The sequence below is a fragment of the Salmo salar genome, chromosome 29 (genome assembly GCF_965601325.2).
Source record: "Salmo salar chromosome 29, fSalSal1, whole genome shotgun sequence".
Classification (NCBI taxonomy): Eukaryota; Metazoa; Chordata; class Actinopteri; order Salmoniformes; family Salmonidae; genus Salmo; species Salmo salar.
Window position 1 is genome coordinate 25,545,267 of NC_138319.1, and position 24,873 is coordinate 25,570,139.

Sequence of the window (24,873 nt, forward strand, 5' to 3'; positions counted from 1 at the left end):
TCCAAGTCATTAAGGTTTTGAGGCTGACGTTTGGCAACTCGAACCTTCAGCTCCCTCCACAGATTTTCTATGGGATTAAGGTCTGGAGACTGGCTAGGCCACTCCAGGACCTTAATGTGCTTCTTCTTGAGCCACTCCTTTGTTGCCTTGGCCGTGTGTTTTGGATCATTGTCATGCTGGAATACCCATCCACGACCCTATTTTCAATGCCCTGGCTGAGGGAAGGAGGTTCTCACCCAAGATTTGACGGTACATGGCCCCGTCCATCGTCCCTTTGATGCGGTGAATTTGTCCTGTCCCCTTAGCAGAAAAACACCCCCAAAGCATAATGTTTCCACCTCCATGTTTGACGGTGGGGATGGTGTTCTTGGGGTCATAGGCAGCATTCCTCCTCCTCCAAACACGGCGAGTTGAGTTGATGTCAAAGAGCTCCATTTTGGTCTCATCTGACCACAACACTTTCACCAGTTGTCCTCTGAGTCATCCAGATGTTCATTGGCAGACTTCAGACGGGCCTGTATATGAATTATTGAGCAGGGGGACCTTGCGGGCACTGCAGGATTTCAGTCCTTCACGGCGTAGTGTGTTACCAATTGTTTTCTTGGTGACTATGGTCCCAGCTGCCTTGAGACCATTGACAAGATCCTCCCGTGTAGTTCTGGGCTGATTCCTCATCGTTCTCATGATCATTGCAACTCCACGAGGTGAGATCTTGCATGGAGCCCCAGGCCGAGGGATATTGACAGTTCTTTTGTGTTTCTTCCATTTGCGAATAATCGCACCAACTGTTGTCACCTTCTCACCAAGCTGCTTGGCGATGGTCTTGTAGCCCATTCCAGCCTTGTGTAGGTCTACAATCTTGTCCCTGACATCCTTGGAGAGCTCTTTGGTCTTGGCCATGGTGGAGAGTTTGGAATCTGATTTGATTGATTGGTTCTGTGGACAGGTGTCTTTTTTACAGGTAACAAGCTGCGGTTAGGAGCACTCCCTTTAAGAGTGTGCTCTAATCTCAGCTCGTTACCTGTATAAAAGACAACTGGGAGCCAGAAATCTTTCTGATTGAGAGGGGGTCAAATACTTATTTCCCTCATTAAAATGCAAATCAATTTATAACATTTTTGACATGCGTTTTTCTGGATATTTTTGTTGTTATTCTGTCTCTCACTGTTCAAATAAACCTATCATTAAAATTATAGACTGATCCTTTCTTTGTAGGTGGGCAAACGTACAAAATCAGCAGGGGATCAAATACTTTTTTCCCCCACTGTATAGTGCCCCAGTCTCTCACAGGTATACTTATAAAAATATCACACACAGTAGCATATATTTATACCCAGACCCTCACTGGCATAGCACAAACCACCGCAGCCCCTGCAAGATCTATTCAATTATTATTATTTGGGAGGGGGGAGTTCGGCCCCCCAGATAGACATTTTTACATTTTTTACATTTTTGTCATTTAGCAGACGCTCTTATCCAGAGCGACTTACAGTAGTGAATGCATACATTTCATAATTTTTTTTTGCTGGCCCCCCGTGGGAATCGAACCCACAACCCTGGTGTTGCAAACACCACGCTCTACCAACTGAGCTACAGGGAAGATAGCATATGAAAACGTCACAAGCCATGATTTTTAGGGGGAATTACAAGAAATTATCTTTAAAACTACTACATTTTCTCTCAGCCTCATGGAAAAATGTGAAGATTAGCAGGAAATTAGCTCTAAAACGGCAACATTTTCTATGCCTTACGACTCAAACTGTCACGTCCTGGCCAGTATAAGGGTTAATTAGTATTGTAGTTTGGTCAGGACGTGGCAGAGGGTATTCATTTTATGTGGTTCGGGGTGGTGTGTTTGTTAAAAGGGTGTTTGATTTAGTATTTCCGGGTTTTGGTTTATGTTTAGGTATTTCTATGTTTAGTCTAGTGTGTCTGGTTCTATGTTGAGTTAATTGGGGTTGGACTTCCAATTGAAGGCAGCTGTTTGGTGTTGCCTTTGATTGGAAGTCCTATATTAGTTGGGTGTGTTTGTCTTGTATTTTGTGGGTGATTGTTCTGTGTTAGCCTTGTGCCTTGCAGACTGTCAGTGAATCGTTCGTTCTCTTGTTTGTTGTTTTGTATTCGTTTTGAAGTGAATAAATGTTCAAAATGAACAATCACATACCTGCTGCGTATTGGTCTACCTTTTCCGACGATGATTTCGTTATATCGTCAGACGAGGAAATCCCTGACACAAACTGAATTCTTACCCTACTCTATGTTAACTACACACTTCAGTCTGAGACTGCCAACATTGAAGTTGTTTGTGATGTCAAAATGAGGGGTGTTGTACAAAACAAAGGTATCAGCAATTGGATCATCTCTAACCAATCAGAGTATCAAAGCCAATGACACATTTTCAAAACGCCGCTTTACCCCGTGTGTTATTGGTCTGGCACAACCCATCGGTTTCTGGGACCAATCAGAACGGTTAGAATGTGTTTGCATTCTAGAAATCGTCGGGGAGGTACACAGAACCAGACTCATTGCAGAGAAGAAGCTAACGTCCATGGGCGTGGCGTAGCGTTTGACCGGAGCAAGAACTTTGGGTAGCCAGGCAAGCATTTTCTCTCAGCCTCATGGAAAAATACGTAAAATAGCATGAGATTAACTATAAAACTGCACATTTTTCTCTCTGCCCCATGGCAAAGAAAAAGAGCCTAAAAAAAAGTAATATTAATATTTTTTTGCGGGGGCCGCACAAAACTGCGCTACGCCTCTGCGGACTTGCTTCTATAAGCGGTGACATTCGCAGAAGGCGCACATATACACTACTTTTATCTTTACATAGTTGAATGTGCTGACAACAAAATCCAATTTATCAACCCACGGAGGTCTGGATTTGGAGTCACACTCAAAATTAAAGTGGAAAACCACACTACAGGCTGATCCAACTTTGATGTAATGTCTTTAAAACAAGTCAAAATGAGGCTCAGTACTGTGTGTGTGGCCTCCACGTGCCTGTATGACCTCCCTACAACGCCTGGGCATGCTCCTGATGAGGTGGCGGATGGTCTCCTGAGGGATCTCCTCCCAGACCTGGACTAAAGCATCCGCCAACTCCTGGACAGTCTGTGGTGCAACGTGGCGTTGGTGGATGGAGCGAGACATGATGTCCCAGATGTGCTCAATTGGATTCAGGTCTGGGGAACGGGCGGGCCAGTCCATAGCATCAATGCCTTCCTCTTGCAGGAACTGCTGACACACTCCAGCCACATGAGGTCTAGCATTGTCTTGCATTAGGAGGAACCCAGGGCCAACCGCACCAGCATATGGTCTCACAAGGGGTCTGAGGATCTCATCTCGGTACCTAATGGCAGTCAGGCTACCTCTGGCGAGCACATGGAGGGCTGTGCGGCCCCCCAAAGAAATGCCACCCCACATCATGACTGACCCACCGCCAAACCGGTCATGCTGGAGGATGTTGCAGGCAGCAGAACGTTCTCCACGGCGTCTCCAGACTGTCACGTCTGTCACATGTGCTCAGTGTGAACCTGCTTTCATCTGTGAAGAGCACAGGGCGCCAGTGGCGAATTTGCCAATCTTGGTGTTCTCTGGCAAATGCCAAACATCCTGCACAGTGTTGGGCTGTAAGCACAACCCCCACCTGTGGACGTCGGGCCCTCATACCACCCTCATGGAGTCTGTTTCTGACCGTTTGAGCAGACACATGCACATTTGTGGCCTGCTGGAGGTCATTTTGCAGGGCTCTGGCAGTGCTCCTCCTGCTCCTCCTTGCACAAAGGCGGAGGTAGCGGTCCTGCTGCTGGGTTGTTGCCCTCCTACGGCCTCCTCCACGTCTCCTGATGTACTGGCCTGTCTCCTGGTAGCGCCTCCATGCTCTGGACACTACGCTGACAGACACAGCAAACCTTCTTGCCACAGCTCGCATTGATGTGCCATCCTGGATGAGCTGCACTACCTGAGCCACTTGTGTGGGTTGTAGACTCCGTCTCATGTTACCACTAGAGTGAAAACACCGGCAGCATTCAAAAGTGACCAAAACATCAGCCAGGAAGCATAGGAACTGAGAAGTGGTCTGTGGTTACCACCTGCAGAACCACTCCTTTATTGGGGGTGTCTTGCTAATTGCCTATAATTTCCACCTGTTGTCTATTCCATTTGCACAACAGCATGTGACATTTATTGTCAATCAGTGTTGCTTCCTAACTGGACAGTTTTATTTCACAGAAGTGTGATTGACTTGGAGTTACATTGTGTTGTTTAAGTGTTCCCTTTATTTTTTTGAGCAGTATATTTTCCATAGACCTGGACTCCCTGGTCTTTCTTCTGAAGCCACTCTTAGCTTCTCTAATAGTCAGAATGAGCTTTAAGACCTGTTTGGGAAGATTTACATGAAAAGGAAATCAATAGACCATCTTTTGTTTAGCTCATGGAGCCCCTTGAAGTGCTTTTATATTCAGGAGAAGCCATATTGATCAGTATAACTGCCAATATATTGGAGGTATAACCAAGTTTCTGAGACAATAATCAGTTTTCCTTGGTTAAGTATTGACATGAATGGTAATTATTACAAATAGTTCCCCCTGGAATGGAATCAGGTCAAGAAAATGACTGCAACTCTGCTTTTGAATGTTTTGCTTGAAGTCGATTTTAAAAATAACTTTTGACATTCAACCAGATGCTTAAGTCATTTTCTTAATCTTGTGAACAAAATGGATAACTGTAATTTTTCCTATGTCTATTATTATATTTGCATAATCAAAACAGGTAGCCTTCCCCCCACGTTTCACTATAGTGTATATTCAGTGTTTCGAATCGGTAATTTAGCTTTGATAAAATATGTTCATTTGGATGTCAAATCCCATGTGGAACTGGCTAATCACATTGTTAATCACTAACACTCATTAACATGTAGGGCTGCTGTGTTCTTTTAATTACTTCTACTGGTGAAGTCTTTACAGTCAACATGTGGGCATACTGTATTTCCTATCAGAGTTTTATCTGGACTTTTCCAACCTTGATTTAGCATCCTAAAATATACTGTAGTTTTTCAATATCCCCCTCAATATTTTTCATCTGATGAATGGGCCCACCAAACCAACTGTATCGAAGATAAATGAGTTATGAGCATGAGTTATATGGCCTACCGTGAAAGGCATAAAGCACAGAAGACATTCAACCTTTCATTAGCACAATTCTCAATCCATAGTAGTTTACAGGTAACTGAATCTGTAGTGAACTACCCAGTGGTAGATGGAGTACAATAGACCAACTTAAGCTGCAGCACTAGAGTACTGTACTGTACCAGATGCCAAAGGGTCTCACACCTTGTCAGCTCTTACTGTAGTTGTGAACTGTTCTCCTCCTCCTCCTCTCATATTTTAAGAGCTGTATTTTTGAAACTGCTGTGAAGGGAAATGTAGAGGTGAAAGTGACAGGCTTCATGGAGTATCCGGGGATCGAACGCCGTCTGGGGCAATGTGTCTGGAGTTGGCAGTGCTAAACCATATTCTGGCACAAACTGTTCCCCTTTGCCTTTTCTAGTCTCAGACTCCCTCACACCCTCTGTCCATTTGGGTTGCCAGTACTGGCCTGCCTTCTGGAACAGAGAGGGACAGTGGGAGTCCGAAGGGGCTGTGGAGACTGGACAGGTGGCATCTCCAGCTTGCATCCCTCCCTAAATCCTCCCCCGCCTCCCTCCCAACTCCTACAGTGTGCCCAAGCAGAACTCCCGTTTATGGTCCAAGTCTTTTCACAAACGGAATCCCACTGGGCTCTCAGACTGCCCATTCCTGGGAGTTTGGAGGGCTATTTGATCAAATGGTATTATAAAAAATCCCTTGGTTAATAAAAAGAGGCTTTAGGAAAGTTAGTGGATTAATTAGCTATGCACAACAACCCAAAACAAATAGCGGATGATGGGGCTGAGTGATTCTGCACTTCTATTCTTCATCTGGCTTTCTCCAATTATTTAAAGTGATTCCTTGAAGACCAATACATTGCTTTGACTGAGTGTGGTGTATTTTTTAAGGATTACGTTTCTGAGATGGGAGTCCAATTCCCTGAACATACTGCACAACCTGTAGTCCAGTTGTGCAAATAGATCCTGCAGCAAAATCACTGCTTCCACCTGGTAACACACCCCTTGCTATTCTGAAACTATTCTGTACTGCTCATTGCAGTAAATAGTAATTTAAACAAGACAACTGATCCATCTGTACCCCAGAGTTACAGTAAAGGAGGATGAATGCGGTTATGCATTGAGATTGCAGGTCTTCTTCCACTCACGAACAGAAGTTTGTTGATACATGTTTCCCTGCCAAACATCAGGGTAAAAACACTGGCTCCTGACAAGCACTTTGTTTTCACAACCTCAACTTCCCTCTTCACTCACAATGACAAGCTGCTCTCTTTTGTATCTAAGTCACAGATCGATCTGTACCACAGGGATGGCACATGCTCTCTACGTCAATACGAGTGGGTCAAGGTTTCTCCACTGTTTTTCGGGGGTTGGAGTATTTCTGTGACTGAGGAGTGACATGCTGACTGACTGAGTACTGACTGGCTGACATGCTGACTGGCTGGCTGACATTTTGACTGATTAACTGACATGCTGACAGCTCATTGAGGTTGTCAGAGGAGATAATAGACCCATCCAGTCATTGGAGCTGCTGCTCTTGTATACCCCTTGTCTCTGCCTCCAGCTCTTCCTGGGAAAGGCAGTTACTGGCCTAGAATAGGTACTTCTGTCACTGTACACTGACCCCTGCAATCATACAGAATTCAAGTGGCAGGCTGGCTAGAATTCCAAGAAAGTGTTATTTCTGGATGTTTGGAGGAGGAAAATACATGGGTTTTATGTGGTTTCAGTTGCCTTCTGTTTGTTTTTATTTCCTGTTCATTTTTGGTCTATTACACGCGCAGTGATTGACGCTCATAATATATAATATAACTTTGTCATATAATTTTTTCCTATTAATATGGCTGCAGGTTAGAGTTCCTGATAAAGGAAAGTTGATATGGCTTCTAGAGAATGTTTCCTTAACTCTTTTAACACAATTAGGAACTCAAATCTCAACAGACCTCCAGTCTTAAGTACATGCACACACAGACACACGCTCACAAATGTACACACATTGACATACACTACATACAATTTATGTAACATTTTTACAAACATCCAATCCATGTACATTCCGCCACAGATACAGTATGATTGGGTTACAGGGACCATATTTTCCTTTTGTGTTGGTGTGACTGCGCGTTGGTGTGTGTTAATAAGGCAATTTGCTTCTGAAATCCCCAGAGAGGGAACATGTGTGGCACAGAGTCTTGTGTTGAAATTGGACGCAACAGGCGGCCACAACACGTTGGTTGTGACTGCTTGCGTGGTGATCCTTTGAGAGGACTCGTGTAAATTGGAACCTCCCGTGAGCTGTCTTGGTGAAGAAGGGACTGGCCTTGTTCAAATAATTCAGAAATGCATCCTTCCTCTCTACCTTCCTTGAAGTAATCACTGATTTTAATTGATTAGATTTGTGTCAGCAGGGGCCTCCCGAGTAGCACAGTGGTCTAAGGAACTGCATCGCAGTGCTAGCTGTGCTACTAGAGATCCTTGTTTGAGTCCAGGCTCTGTCGCATCTGGCCGCAACCGGGAGACCCATGGGGCGGCACACAATTGGCCCAGCGTCGTCCAGGTTAGGGGAGGGTTTGGCTGGCAGGGATGTCCTTGTCCCATCGCCCACTAGCGACTCCTGCGGTGGGCCGGGCACAATGCACGCTGACACGGTTGCCAGGTGCACGGTGTTTCCTCCGACACATTGGTGCAGCTGGCTTCTGGGTTAAGCGGGCATTGTGTCAAGAAGCAGTGCGGCTCGGCTGGGTTGTTTCGGAGGACACACAGCTCTCGACCTTCGCCTCTCCTGAGTCCGTACGAGAGCTGCTTCGATGGGACAAGACCGTAACTATCAATTGGATACCACGAAATTGGGGAGAAAAAATAAAAGTGTTAGTAAGAGGGTGATAACCTTGCTTTCACCTATACAGTCACTTCTAGATCTGTGTTTACCTCCAGGAAACAAGGGAGGAAAGATGCATTTCTGAACACGGACATTATCACCAAGGGAACAGGGAAAGATGTGACATAAGAAACTCTGTAGGAACAATTGTCCTCAGACCCAGCTGTGTGTGTGTGTGTGTGTGTGTGTGTGTGTGTGTGTGTGTGTGTGTGTGTGTGTGTGTGTGTGTGTGTGTGTGTGTGTGTGTGTGTGTGTGTGTGTGTGTGATTGCATAATCGCATAATCTATTCATTTGGGAAAGTATGCATGTCTTGAATGACCACGATGACAATGAATATGAATCTGTGTACATGCTTTTCTCTGAAGGTTGACGTTTAATGAGATCAGCCATGAAATGGGCCATATGCAAAGTCAAAATTGGCTATATTGTAAAAAAAATCTGGAAAACAAAAATGATCTTTATGTTCTTAATTTAAGCTTATGCATTAGGGTTAGCAGTGTGTTTAGGGTTAGGTTTAAAATCTGATTTTAGGAACACTGCAGAGTTGCCTCCAGAACAAGATTCATGGCGAAAAACACTAACCTTCTTCTCGGTGTGCCTTTTCCACCTCTCTCACCCTCCTACATTTCTATGCACACCTTCATGGCGCCACACTCACATCACTCTTGCACACGTCTTAAATAGCTATTAAGCTCCAGCACGCTTGTGAATTTAAGATGCAGAACATATTAATATTTATCTCATTGCAGGTAGGGAGGGGGTGGATGGTGGCGGGAAGATATGATTGAACCAGTAACGGAAAAAAGCCCAAGCATATTTAATAGGCCATCCCCAACGGGTAGCCAGACCCCATGCTGGTTTCATCTCCTTCTTCATCTCTTCGCCTCATCTCTCCCCCAGCGCCGCACACGGCGGGGCTCCGGAGCTCGGCAGGCTAGCACAGATTCAAGACTAGAAAATAATTCGAACTGTCTTGGCCAAACAAGGTTAGCGTTTAGCGCCGAACGACGTTACTTTAAAAACCCAGGGGAGCAGCTTAAATGGATTTACTATTTTATCTTCAAATACACTTTTCTCTGACTTTGCCTTTAGACTCAATAAAAAAGGTTGAGGTTTTCTGACCTAACATTGTTATCTGTTCTGAAGTAGTACTTCTATGTAATAAAAGGGCAGAAAAGATTGCTTCTATTATTGCAACCTGTGCGAGAGCGTCAAGTGATGGGTTTTTGGTACCTAAAATATGATTTTTGTCTCAGGTTGCTTCTAAACTTAGTGTCACTTTACTCAGCAATACACTGACCTCAAAACTCTTGTTTGATTAAGTGAATTCTAAAAGCAATATTTGATGATTCCTTTAAACATTTAGTTTGTCCTATGACCTTTCATATGCATTACGTTGGTCTTCATCAGATGTCCATGTCCTGCAGTAGAAGAGTCACTACTGTATATATTCCCTCCAAGGTTTAGCTACAATTCCCTCATCTACAGACCACCTCCTTATTCTCCCCAAGTGAGAGTATCTACGCTATGGAAACCAAATAAAACAAATCGGTTATTGCATTCAGCTTTTTTTTCAGCCCTGATATGAATATCTGAAACAGAGTCGCACGGCAGACGGAGAGTTCATGCGATCAGATCATATGGTTTGAATTATGAGGAAATTAATCCGGCTACCCCAGACATCTAGTGTAAATACAACAGCCCATTGAACTGATCAGATCATCTATTGATCTTAACCAGAGCCTAGAGGGCTTTAGTCTTAATATTAATTTCTTGAGAAGTATAGTACATCACCCTGACAGTGTAAAGAGAAGTTGTGAAGATGTAATTGCAGATCACAATGTGTTGAAAATACTCATGTATTTCGTCTTGTTTTGAATAGCATTGTCACTGAAGGGAATAGATCTGGATGTGTCGCTAGTAACACCCATTGAGTTTTCCCCCATAAACCTTATTCACAGCTCCCCTTATTTGAGCGTGTATCTTCACTGCATGTGTTGTACAAATGAAGGCTCAATGACGTAATGTAAAGATGCCATATAGAGGAATGCAGCACCCATTGGTGCTTCTTGTCCTCCAACATAGAGTTATGAACACTAGAGGAAAGATAGTTATAAGCACTAGAGGAAAGATAGCATTATAAGCACTAGAGGAAAGATGGTTAATCTTCGGGATCGGTGTTCCTTCCACGGGACGGTTGAGCTAACATAGGCTAATGCGATTAGCATGAGGTTGTAAGTAACAAGAACGTTTCCCAGGACATAGACATATCTGATATTGGCAGAAAGCTTAAATTCTTGTTAATCTAACTGCACTGTCCAATTTACAGTAGCTATTACAGTGAAAGAATACCATGCTATTGTTTGAGGAGAGTGCACAGTTTTGAAAATGAAAAGTTATTAATAAACAAATTAGGCACATTTGGGCAGTCATGATACAACATTTTGAAAAGAAATGCAATGGTTCATTGGATCAGTCTAAAACTTTGCACATACACTGCTGCCATGTAGTGACCAAATCTAAATTGCAGCTGGGCTGGAATAATACATTGTAGCCTTTCTCTTGCGTTAGAAAGATGATGGTAAATGTAACGGTACAAAAACGGTACAAAAAAAAATACAGAAGAACGGTTGGTTTTTTCTCTGTATTATCTTTTACCAGATCTATTGTGTTATATTCTCCTACATTCCTTTCACATTTCCACAAACTTCAAAGTGTTTCCTTTCAAATGGTACCAAGAATATGCATATCCTTGCTTCAGGGCCTGAGTTACTGTCACGTTCGTTAGATGAATGATCGGACCAAGGCGCAGCGTGAGTAGCGTTCCACATAATGTATTATAAAGTGAAACGTAACGCAAAATACAAAACAAATAAAGAATAAACGAACCGTGACTACAATACAACTATACATAAACAATATCCCATAACCCCCCAGTGAAAAACAAGCTACTTAAGTATGATCCCCAATTAGAGACAACGATTACCAGCTGCCTCTAATTGGGAATCACACCAATCACCTAAACATAGAAAAACTAAACTAGAACCCCACATAGAAAACAACAACTAGAAGAAAAAAAACTGTCACGCCCTGACCTACTCTACCATAGAAAATAAAAGCTTTCTATGGTCAGGACGTGACAGTTACAGGCAGTTAGATTTTGGTGTCATTTTAGGCGAAAATTCAAAAAAAAGGGGCGGTTCCTTAATTAAGAGGTTTTAAAAACACTAGTGGAAAGATAGTTAAAAACACTAGATCAAAGAGTTATAAATGCTAATGGAAAGATAGTTAGAAACACTGGAGGAAATATAGTTATAAACACTAGAGGACAAATAGTTATAAACATTAGAGGCAAGATGGTTATAAACGCTTGAGGAAAGAGTTAAACACTAAAGGAAACCGTTATAAACAGTAGAGGAAAGATGGTTATAAACACTAAAGGAAAGAGTTATAAACACTGGAGGAAATATAGTTATAATTACTAGAGTAAAGATAGTTATAAACACTAGAGGAAAGATGGTTATAAACACTAGAAGAAAGATGGTTATAAACACTAGCGGAAAGATGGTTATAAACACTAGAGGAAAGATGGTTATAAACACTAGAGGAAAGATGGTTATAAACACTAGAGGAAAGATGGTTATAAACACTAGAGGAAAGATGGTTATAAACACTGGAGGAAAGATGGTTATAAACACTAGAGGAAAGATGGTTATAAACACTGGAGGAAAGATGGTTATAAACACTGGAGGAAAGATGGTTATAAACACTGGAGGAAAGATGGTTATAAACACTGGAGGAAAGATGGTTATAAACACTGGAGGAAAGATGGTTATAAACACATCATTTTGAGAAAATGGACGATGAAGATAGGCTAATGCAATTAAAATGTATGTTCCATAAATATGACCATTTATTTCACATGAATTAAACTCTTGTTCATATATCACTTCTAAACTGACAAATAAACATCAAATCTACCTTTTACAAATACATTATCACGTTTAATACATTTGTTTCAAGCAATAGAGCATATACTTTGAATTCTGGTCTGTTGGGCAAATATGCAGTTTTGGGCAAATTCTCATATCACTTTGCTCAATTTGTCACATACAAGGATTATATATGGCTGTTGAAATGTAAGGCCCTCTTTGAGCTGTTGCTGGTGACGCTTTATTTTCTTGACTGTGTCATGGGACCTGCGCCTACGCTTGGCACACTCCATTGAAGCAGCATCAGCTCTCACAACTCTCACAATCTCTGATTGCTCCAGTGTCACCAAAGTGCTATCAATCCACAATTTGTTCATCACATTTGTTATAGCAGTGGCTCCCTCATTGAATGTGGCTACTGCCATACTGGCTGCTCTGTCAATGCAGCTTTTGCCCACGAAGACAGTTTTGTGGCATCACGACCATATTACAGAGTTCAGACATTCATTTGCATTCTGGGTTCCTCCGTGCTACATTCTTTTGAGGACGTTATCATTTGACATCCTATGATATACAGTTACCATTTTCTGTGCAACCTCAATATTGAAAAATCTATGGCCTCCAAGGTTTTTGTGACAGGGTGGATCTTTACCATTTTCTATGGCTCACTGGTACCAGCACCAATGCACACACCTATCCCGTAGTTGGAAGTGAATCCTCTCTTGAGCCAAGTGCCACCGAAGGATACATTAATGTCTATGATGGCATCCTCCTCCTCCTTCAGCATCTCTGCTATCTCTGGGTCTATAGTGAGGGGAAAAAAGTATTTGATCCCCTGCTGATTTTGTACATTTGCCCACTGACAAAGAAATGATCAGTCTATAATTTTAATAGTAGGTTTATTTGAACAGTGAGAGACAGAGTAACAACAAAAAAATCCAGAAAAACGCATGTCAAAAATGTTATAAATTGATTTGCATTTTAATGAGGGAAATAAGTATTTATTTCCCTCAGTCTCATTGTATAGTTCCTATCACTCTGTTTTATTAACTTTGAATACATTTGCTGGAGCAAGGAAATAAATATTCATACACAGCAAGTCACCTGGCAATAATGGGCCACTCTCCCTTTTAATTTACCTGTCATTCTCCACTCATGTCTCTGATATGAGCTGAGACGCAAGGAAGGAATCCCTAGGACTTTGCTTATTTTCTTTAGAGCTGCATAACCGAGTCCAAGGTCGCGGGATAGAAGAACCATTCTCACATTTATATCAAATGCCACATCTCCCCTGGAGCACTCCTGCAGCCTGGATGAAATGTAAACATTCCTCTTAAATGCATCCCGATCACCTTCAGACTGCACATTCTATCATTATAGAATCACTGGTTGATGAAGTCTATGGTGATTTACAGTCCAGTGTTTAGACACTTCAAATCATGTACAAGTTGGTTTATTTGAGACGTGGAATAAAAGCCACTGTTGGCTGGCTGCTGTCTGGTTGATCGCTGCTAGTTGTCATCTTCATCTCAACTAATTTGCGTCTCAATGCGCTGCTGCGGGCTACCTCCTTTTCCTGCTCTACCTGTACTGCCACTGCCTCGATCGGTGGATCAGGCAAATTGTTTCTGTCATTCACTGCTTTTCTCGCATTGGCAAACTGAGGTAGTCTATTTTTATGCACATACTGTAGGTATATTCTTCGAGATTTTCTCATTTTGTCTCTCTTTACGTTGATTCTTCGAGGGAGATATTTTTCAAACAGGCGAGGCGCTGGAAGATGGCGGCGAGTGTAGACGAGATTTCAGCTTGCTCCGAGTAACCTTAACTTTTATCCCTCTCAAACTTACTTAAATGTAACGGAACTTGGCTTATAGTAAACACAATAGAGAACAACACTTAGTTGACCGATAATTTGATTCATAACTTTGAGAAATGGAAGGAAAAAATGTGCGAAAGAGCAAAGGGAGGAGAAGGCAGTTGCTAGCTGAGCACTCATACGTTGGAGAAAAACCGCCACCTGACTCCTCAGGAGAAGAAATGGAGGATTCTGGACATTCGGTTGATTCTGACAATGCAGTCAATAGTCCTGCACCCAAAAAGACACAGAAAGAATTATCTTTGCGCGAACTACAGATCAACATAATCGATGCTGTAAACGAAAGAGCCGACGGTCTGGAGAAAATGATACGCGAAAACACATCAAAAATAGTTGACCTCGAGACCTCTCTGAATCATGCATACAAGAGTATCGAAGAGCTTAAACTTGCAAACACTGCTACGTCTGAGAAATGCATTGCTCAGGAGAAGACCATCGCAGACATGCAAGAGCGCTTATCGGAAGCAGAGCGATACCGGAGAAGGTGGGGGCTACGGCTTTATGGTGTCCCCGAGGACCAGGATGAGAATGTGAAGCGCTTAGTAAGAGACATCTGTAACCGTGTGGCACCGGACTTCCCCGATGGATATATGGATATGGCTGTGGATGTCGCTCATCGTATTGGGAAGAAACAAGATGCCATCGTCAGCCGATCGATCATCATCCAGTTTGCTTTTCGCACAGCGAGAGATGCCGTTTGGAAGAAAGCAAAGGAAAGCGCCTTTCTGAAAGAAAGAAAACTTAGATTCGGTGAGGACTTGACTGCAGCAGACAAGGCAGCAAAGGCAAAATTGTGGCCTCTCGTACAACAGGCCCGAAATCAAGGAAACGGTGGATACTACAGGGGAATCAGAGCTTTTTTCGCCAACGGTAAAGAAATACGACCGGGGTGATTTGATTTGTTCTGTCGGTAGGTTTACAAGGTAGTTCCTTCCCCACTGCAAACTGAACGTTCTACTTTTGAAACATGGTGTTACTATTTTACAAGTTAAGAATTCTGTTAATACATATATGAAGCAACTTTTTAGAGAGGGTAAAGTTCAGATTGCATAGGATTTTTCTTTCTATTCTATAGATATGGACTTGAAGTTTATGTCAATCAATGCCAGGGGGATACGTAACCTGTTGAAGAGAAAAGCTTTTTTTTTGTTTTGTAAGGACTGCAACGCAGATCTTGTATTCGTTCAAGAAACACATTCATGCAAAGAGGACTATAATTATTGGAAAAATCCGTGGGGCAGTGAAATTTTTTTGGCCCATGGGACAAATCATTCAGCTGGGGTTGCAATTTTAGCACACAATTTCAAAGGGAAATTTTTGTTTACTCAAATGGACTCCAATGGACATTGGCTAGTAGCGGTCATCAACCACATGGACAGATTATTTGTGTTGTGTAATGTATATGGATACTGTTCTAGTCCTCCAAATAACTTACTTCTAGAGGAAATTGAAGAAATTCTTAAAAATCTTCTGAGAAAATATCCATCCAGTCAGATAATAGTTGGTGGAGATTTTAATATGGTTTATTCTAATGAGACTGATAGATTGCCTCATAGACCTAACATTGGTGTGAACAAGTTGGTGAATTTCTGCCAAAGCCTGGACTTAATTGACATATGGAGAGTAAAAAACCCTGGAGAGATACAATACACATGGAGTAATAGAGATCGTTCCTTACAATCAAGAATTGATTTGTGGGTGATAACCTCTAGTCTTGTGCCCAACACTGTAGAAGTAAAAATACTGCCTGCAGTCCTGACGGATCATAAAGTCATATGGTTGATTGTAAGAATATGCAGTAATGATGGTAAGAAATACTCTGGTGGTTACTGGAAACTAAATAACTCATTGTTATTGCATGATGATTTAAAAAATGTGATTAAGAATCTAATTTCTGTTTACTGGAGTTTAGCTACATCTAATGCAGAATATGGGAAATATTGGGAACTGCTGAAATTTAAAATCCGCTCAGCCTGTATTACTTATGGAAAACGGCTTGCTTTAAGAAGGAGATGTGAGGTAGCTGAACTCTCTAGGACAATTGCCGTTATCACAGAGATTGAACATCTTGATCTTAATGAGAAAGCTAAATTGAATGATTTACAGAATCAACTAGATACATTGTATGAGGAAAAGGCTAGAGGAGCTTTCATAAGATCTAGAAAACAATGGCTTGAAAAAGGTGAAAAGAACAGTAGATACTTTTTTAATTTGGAGAAGAGGAGAGGGGAACTCAACACACTTCGGAAACTTAAAATTAATGGGGTTACCACTGAGGATAGAGAGTTGTTATCAGAATTTACCACTAAATTTTATGAGAATCTTTACTCCTTAGATAACAATTTGTGTGACTCTAAGGATCTCCTTGATTCTATAGAGAATGTTAATTCGATTAGTGAAGAACTCAATCAGTCTTGTTGCCAAGATTTATCCATTATGGACATCCAGTACGGGGTTGCTCAGTTAAAAAAGAACAAATCTCCAGGTTGTGATGGATTAACCTCTGAATTTTACAAAACCTTCTTTGAAGAAATAGCACCTTTTTTACTTGAAACCTTTAAGGAGGCTATAAAGAAGGGAGAACTACCTGCCTCTCTGAAGCAAGGGGTTATTACTCTTATACCTAAACCACACAAGGATCTCCTAAGTATTGATAATTGGCGTCCAATCACACTCCTAAATAACGACTACAAAATTATAGCCTTAATCTTTGCAAAAAGGTTAAAGTCTTGGTTAAATGATCTGATTGATGAATGTCAATCAGGGTTTATGAAAGGGCGCCATATATCTAATAATCTGAGGCTGATATTAGACTTGGTTGAGTATCGTGATCTATTAGATGACTTCCCTGTTATCCTATTTCTGGATTTTCAGAAAGCATTTGATACAGTAAGTCACAATTTTATCTTTGATTGTCTTAAGCATTTGAAATTTGGTCGTTTCTTTGTTGATGCTATTAGAACTCTGTATAATGGTGGCAATAGCTGTATCAAACTCTGTCATGGAACATCCTCAAGATTTAACATTTACAAAGGAATACGACAAGGTTGTCCAATTTCACCTTTTTTATTTTTGTTAGTTTCTCAAATGTTATGCTCATTAGTTCATAAAAGTCCATTTGAAGGCATTACATTCCAGTCCAGAGAGATCAAGATATCCCAACTGGCGGATGACACCTCACTTTTTTTGAAAAATGTATCTCAAGCTAGATTAGCATTGGATATCGTGAAGCAGTTCTCCAAAATCTCAGGCTTGACTTTAAATCTTTCCAAATGTGAGTTGTTTGTTGTGAAAGGAGCTGTCAACCCAGCAGATTGTAACATCTCTGAAAAAGATACTGTAACCTACCTCGGTGTAAAGATCACCAAAAATCTTAAGGCTATGAATGATCTTAATTTGAACCCTGTAACTGAATCTGTCAAAAAAAAATTATCCTCATGGTTAGGGAGGGATTTAAGTCTTCAAGGAAGGGTGCTTTTATCCAAAGCTGAGGGGCTATCTCGTGCATCCTATCTTTTTTCAGCTATTGACATTCCCAAATCCACTTGCTGTACCTTAGATAGGCTTTTGTACAACTTCATATGGAAAAACAAGCCACATAAGATAAAAAGAGATGTTATCACCAACAGGGTTTGTGATGGCGGTCTAAATGTCTTAGATTTCACTCTCTTCAATCAGATATCAAAGGTCAACTGGATTAAAAGGTACATAAAAAATCCTCATAGCTTCTGGAATATTATACCTCATTTTGTTTTTCAGAAGTTCGGCGGGCTTAATTTTTTACTACAATGTCCATATATTGTGTGTAAAATTCCTGTGAAACTGCCGGTTTTTCACAAGCAGGCTTTAATGTGCTGGGCTTTGTTGTATAAACACAACTTTTCACCTCATAAATGTTTTATTTGGAACAATGGGTCAATATTACATAGAAATAAGATGTTATTTAACCATAAATGGTTCTCGAAAAACATTGTTCTTGTCAGCCAAATGGTTAATAACAGTGGGAATCTATTTACACAGAGAGAATTTATGGAAATATACAACTTTGAGGTTTCAAGCAAGGAATATGACACTGTTATTAAAGCTATACCTAGTTGGATAAAAACTTTACTTCAGAATAATGCATATTTTGGAATATCTCCGATTGTAAGCGATATTCAGGTGAATGGCATTGGTCTACTAGATACGAAATTCAACAATCGTTTAATAAGGGATATTTTCTACAGGAAGTCTATTCCCTCTGCGATATTTTGTTGGGCTTCATCGTTTGATGTAAACTGGCGCCGTGCTTGGCTCACTCCACACAGATTTATGGTGACCAATAAAGTAAAGGAGATCTCCTTTAAGATAATCCATAGATGCTATCCGTGTAATAGCTTGATTTCTAAATATATATTTGACGTTACCAGTGAATGCAGTTTTTGTGAACTAGAAACTGAATCTATTGAACACTTATTCTGTAATTGTTTATATAGTGAAGTGTTTTGGACTGATGTAAAACTATATCTTAGCCGCAAATTGCATACAACCATTGATATTACTAAGTTTGACATATTATTTTACTACACTGATTCCACAATTGAACGTGAGTATGTCATAAATCTCTTTATTTTATTAGGAAAATCTTTTATCCATAAATCAAAATTTATGAAGAAAAAGCCCCTTTTCTTAATTTTTTTATCTGATTTGGAACAGTACGTAGAATCTTTAAAACGTATACAAAACAATATGTCAAAAAAATGTATTGGATATATGTCTGTATTTGATTTGATATAATAGTTTTTTAAATTTTTCTCTAATTTCTTTGGATTCCCTCTGGCTGTTATGTTATGTTATGTTTATGTTTTGCATGTTACTGTTATTTACAGCAAGTTAAATAAAGATTTGTGCAAACTTAAAAAAATAAATATATATATATATATATATATTTTCAAACAGGGAAGTGCTGCGCGGCACGTGAGGCATTTTAACCAATCAGGTTGCCGGAAAGGGCCTTTAAATGCCATTAACCAATCGGATGTCACGAAATTACTAATCTTTTAGCATGAAGCACTACGTCTGCATGGACTAGCTAACGATATGCTCCGGAAAACAAGCGTTTGAATGATATATGATTCAACATGGAGAGTTTTAAAAATAGCGGTTGAATTTCTACATGAAACATGCTATCAAGAACGACATTTATGGTAGGTGTAGTTGACGGAGTTGGAATAAAATTATACAAGTAAAGTATTGTAAAGTATTGCGCTTATAAACCCAGGGTCGTTACAGTATTTCTATACATTATTGCCTATTTATTAGAGTAAAGATAGTTAAAAGCACTAGAAGGAAAGATGGTTATAAACACTAGAGTATAGATGGTTATAAATGTAGCGTGGTTCGTTCTGCGTTGTGTACTTTTAATCAGGACACTGCCACAACTGGAATTATGATGGTTGAATCATGTTTATTGGTCCTGCACACGAAGAGACAACACACAATATGTTAGCCCTCGGTGCAGTCACAGCTCTCGGGCACCTTGCTAGCTGAAGGTCCGGCCAAAAAAGAGCGGGAACTGCATACATACATTCAGTGCCCAACAGCACACTATACAATACAATTAAAATTATATACAACATATTCGGAACAAAATAAAAGACATACCTGCACACGAAGAGACAACACACAATATGTTAGCCCTCGGTGCAGTCACAGCTCTCGGGCACCTGCGTGAGCACATAGCAACTCACTCAAACACGGTCCCAAATACTCCCGAGTTACAATAGGTACCCTAATTAGCGAGCTTGGTGAAAGTTAACATAAATCTTTATAATTGTTCACATTGTAACAAAACATATAATTGCGTAACAGCACTTTATGTAACTTTACCACAGTTTTATATTGCCAAATTACGGCGCCAAGGACAACATACCTTGCTAGCTGAAGGTCCGGCCAAAAGAGAACGATAAAAGGGTCTGTAAGTACGGATAACCCGCGATGGACCAAACCAAAATATACAAACTTTTACAATTAGGTGTATTTACAATATAGATATCAAAAAATGTTTGTACACCGAAAAATAACATTAACTATGCTGCTGTAATTAAATAAAGAAAACACATTGAATTATTATTATTGTTATTAACTTATTAACATCCCCTCTTGACCTGGCCTACTTGAACTGTCCTCTACTACATTCACCCCCACTGTTTTACACTAGATTATAGGCACAAAACAAAACACATTACCTCGAAGGTAACAAAGCAAAGAAAGAAAAAAAAATAATTCACACCCACAGAGCGACGGAGTAACCCAGTGTAGTCCCTTAAATCTAGACCCACAAATGGTCGATCAGCTGGAAAGCTATCCCGCGAAGGATTAGGAAAAATAAGAGGTAGCTAATCCCTTATTCAACCGTATACAAAAAATGCCAAATACATTTTATGCTGATGAACTACACACAAAGTTACATGAATTGTCAAAAATATTAGACCAACCCACAAATCACTCTAAGACCCAGTTAGATTACCATATACACCCAAAAAAATGAAAAGGTAGGCAATATCCTACCGTCACTGAGAAACCAAGAACGGTTTCATTTCCTGTGTAGACATAGTTTGGATTAACCTATTCACTGGCTAAATAAATCTACCTAGTCTAGTCCGAACACCCTCACCCAAAAACCTAGCAGGAATGTCACGGACAGCACTAACCGTGCTCAGAGGTCTAACCTCAGGTTGGGGAATACTACAACTCGGCCTATCCGGAGCCAGCACACTTTCAGTTACAGACTCAACACTAGTAGTGTCAGACGACTGATCAGAATCCTGGTAGATTGTCACAGACCACACTGACAAAGCATCTTCAACCAAGTTAACAACATCTGTTACAGCACCATCCCCACTGAATGGAGTTTCGCCATCAGAACTCTTGTAGGCTTTGGGGATCTCTCTCTGGTCCACTTCTACTGAGCACACCTCACTCAAGGGGACGTCATATGGCCGTTCCACTTCACTTCCATCAACTGGGACTACACCATCCTCTTGGAATATCCTCCCAGAAGACTCAGGAAGGCTTGCTACCCAGTGGACAGTCCTTGCATCACTCCCATCCATTTTGCTGGACGCTGCAGACATCTCAGAGAACACGTCACCACTCGATAGATATCCGTGACTCTCAGGTTCCTCCCAAGAAGGCAAAGGCAGAAAGTTGACTGGCATAATCAGGTTCCTATGCACCGTCTTGATGCGTCCAGTGGTAGGGTGCTGTATACGATATGTGTTCAGTGAGCTGTTCTTCGCAACAACTATGTACACCGCACTGTCCCAGCGATCAGCCAGTTTCTTCTTGCCCCTCTCTCCCTTGTTAGCAAGTAGAACTCTGTCTCCCTTCTCTACCGAATGACCCTTCGACCGTCTATTGTAGACCTCGGCTTGTCTCTTTTGTTGCTTACTTGCATGCTGCTGAGCCAATGTCATGGCTTCTCTCAGATCCTCACCCAAAGACTGGACATACTTATCCACATCGACCGTGTCCCCATCCAACAGCACACTTTCAAACATAACATCTACTGGCAGCCTAGGGGTGCGTCCAAACATCAAGAAGAAGGGCGGAAACCCAGTAGTCTCGTGAACAGTGCAGTTATAGGAGAATGTCAATGTGTTCAACATCTGAGGCCATTTAGCCTTGGACCTAGCTGGCAGAGCTCTAATCATCCCACCCAGCGTGCGATTTAGACGTTCTGCTTGACCGTTCCCCATGGGATGATAAGGTGTGGTGTGGGACTTTCCAACACCAGATAACTGAAGTAATTCTGCAATAAGTGAACTTTCAAAGTTAGCACCCCTGTCAGAATGGATACAATCAGCGAACCCATAAACGCAGAAGAAATTATTCCAGAGAACACGAGCCACAGTCTTAGCAGACTGGTTTGGACACGGATACGCACATGCCAGCTTAGTAAAGTGATCAGTCACTACTAACACATCAATAGACTTGTTGTTTGAATCTTCTGCAGTCCAGAAATCAATACACACAAGTTCCAAAGGTGCCGTTGTCACAATGGAGACAAGTGGAGCTCTTGCTTCAGGCTCAGGTGCTTTACTCAACACGCATCTCTTACAGTGGGCCACGTATTCCTTGACATCCTTTTCCATAGAGTCCCAGTAAAACCGCTGTCTCGTAAGCCACAATGTGCGCTGCTGACCCTGATGACCAGCATCATCATGAACTCCCTTCAACACAAGGCCTCTCAAAGACACAGGTACAACATACTGGAATATTTTCTTCTTACTCACTGGGTGTTTTGAGACACGATACAGAATCCCTAACCGTGTGGTGAGTTTTCCCCACTGTCTTAGAGTATAAACTGTTTCATTAGCTTCAAGGACTCGCTCTCTCCTAGATGGGCGCCGGCCTCTATCTACAAAGAACATGACTCTGCTGATGACAGGATCCAGTGACTGGTTATCATACAGCTCCTTGTGTGTAAAGACAGGTAAAGGGCTCTGACCCATGGACATCAACTTCTCAAGGTGCTGCGCATGTGAAATGGCCCTCACCGTGGCACCATCATCCCATCGGCGGTGAGCATGGAGGACAGCAGACACCTCTTCACAGGAAACCAACCCACTGACATCGTCTCCAGCTCTACTTAACTCACTCCCAGGAGCCATAGACGTTCCACAGCCAGCCTCGGGCTGTTCACAGGAGAGGCGGAACATGTCTTGAACATCACCCACTCGAAGACCTCTGGCTTCCTCCAGCAGGACATCATATGGGATTCTTGTCAGTCGGTGCAAAACTGTGGAGCGAACAAATGGCTCTCTGCTCAAGGCATCAGCAACGACATTCTTGGGACCTGGTATGTACTGGATATCAAAGTCAAAGGGTGCCAGCTTTGCGACCCATCTCTGCTCGCATGCATCAAGTCTCGGCTTTGTAAGAATATATTTGAGTGGATTGTTGTCGGTCCACACAGTAAACTTATGCCCTCGCAGCCAATGGCTGAATTTATCATGAATGGCCCATTTCATGGCTAGAAATTCCAGCCGGTGAGCAGGATACTTGGATTGTGCATGATTAAGAGATCTACTAGCAAAAGCTATTGGCCTGGCTATTGCCATCCCATCTTGCACTTGGGATAGTACAGCTCCCAAACCACTAGTAGATGCATCCACAGAAAGTAAAAATGGCTGAGAAAAATCTGGATGAGCCAGCAGTGCCTGGTCAACTAGCGCTGATTTCAAAGCTTCAAAAGCGAGTTGACATTCGGCAGTCCAGTCTGCAGCAGTGAGCCTGCGAGAGGGACCAGGCCTCCTCCTACCCTTGCCTCCCGTAGGCTTCTTCTGACCTGTAGTTAGCTGAAACAACGGCCTAGCAACCATGGAACAATTCTCAATGTAGTGTTGATAGTATACTGCCATAGCAAGAAAAGAACGGATTTTGCTAGGAGACGGAGTGACACCATCAGCTTCCATCATCTCGCTCTCAGTCACGTTCAAAATAGTTTGAACTTTAGCAGGGTCAGTGGCTACACCCTCCTGAGAAATGATGTGACCCAAAAACTTAACAGACCTCCTCAAAAACTTGCACTTAGACGGAGACAGTTTAAGATTGTGCTCCTGCAACCGCTGAAAAACCATCTCAAGTCTCTGCAGACTCTCTTCCTCAGTCTTAGCAAAAACCATCAGATCATCCAAATAACAAAGGAGACTTAGAAAGTTTTGGTCACCAAAGATGGTCAGCATCATTCTCATAAACGTAGCCGGGCTGTTGCATAGGCCCTGAGGCAACCGATTGTACTCGTGCAGACCTAAAGGAGAGGAAAAGGCAGTGTATTTCTTATCCTCTTCATGCAGTGGCACGTTATAATACCCTGACGTCAAGTCCATTGTGCTGAAGAAGGCATTACCTCCCAGCGCGGCCAGTACATCAGCCTGATGAGGCAGGGGATGAGCGTCCTTTACAGTGCGTGCATTTAACCACCTAAAGTCAGTACATAGGCGCAAGTCCCCATTCTTTTTCCATACCAGCACCAAAGGTGAGGCATACTCACTGCTGGATTTTCTGACGATTTCCTTTTCCTCCATATCATCCAGTGTTTCCCTGAGTTTTTGGTAATGAGCTGGAGAAAGCCTACGATAAGGTAATCGAAATGGGCGGTCATCAGTCAGCCGTATGCGATGGCAGAACCCCTTTGCCTCACCACAATCTAGGCTATGTCTAGAGAACACTGTGTCATACTTCCCAATTAAATTGACAAGTTTATCCTTCCAGAACTGTGAAACTGGACACTCCTCAACAGACAGACCTTGAAGTCCAAGATTGCTCAGTGTACTGTTGCCATGAACTACACTGCCACCAACTGAACTCTTAGCTGTCAGACTGCCGTGTGAGCTGTCACATTGAACTTTAGCCACGTTCTGGTAAGCTGCTTGCTGCTTGACATCATCAAAATCCTCTAATGCAATGCAAGGATACACATCCGCCACTTTAGCATTTCGTCTCAGGGTAACTGGTGATGTTGTTGGATTCACTATCTTCACAGGTAGCCATCCATCCCCCCACAGAGGCGTAACTACTCTCCCCACTAGTATGTGTCGATTCACACAACGAGACGTGCTGGGCTCGACAACAACAGTACTGCCCACAGAAAGTTTTGTCTTTGGGGGTAGGCGGCCCCACACCAGATGCTCACTCATGGGTTGGAGTGTTACTGCCCTCTTCAACTTAATGGTGCCTACTTTATCTGGGATAGAGTCTCCTCTCCATCTCTCCAGATTTGACAGAAGACGCAGGAAGTGGCTGTCATCGCACTGGCTAGAGGAACCTGGTGTACCCACCACCCGCCAGTAGCTGTCATTTGATTTGAACTGTCTAATCAAAGACTTCAACACATTAGTGCCCACAATGAGTTCATCAACCTGCCCATCTACAATAAGCACTGGGACTACATAGCTGAAACCATAAAGCTGAATTTTTAAATCACACATGCCCACTGGGCTAGTTTGCTTCCCACCACAACCCACCAGGATGATGTCTGAAGGAGCTAGAAAGTTC

General features: G+C 42.0%; 1 protein-coding gene across 2 annotated transcripts in view; it reads left to right on the forward strand.

Moving 5' to 3' along the window:
- The window catches only part of LOC106590427 (A-type potassium channel modulatory protein DPP6), a 293,267-nt gene that overhangs the window by 211,251 nt on the left and 57,143 nt on the right, over positions 1-24,873 (forward strand). The gene's annotated exons all lie outside the window — the stretch shown is intronic.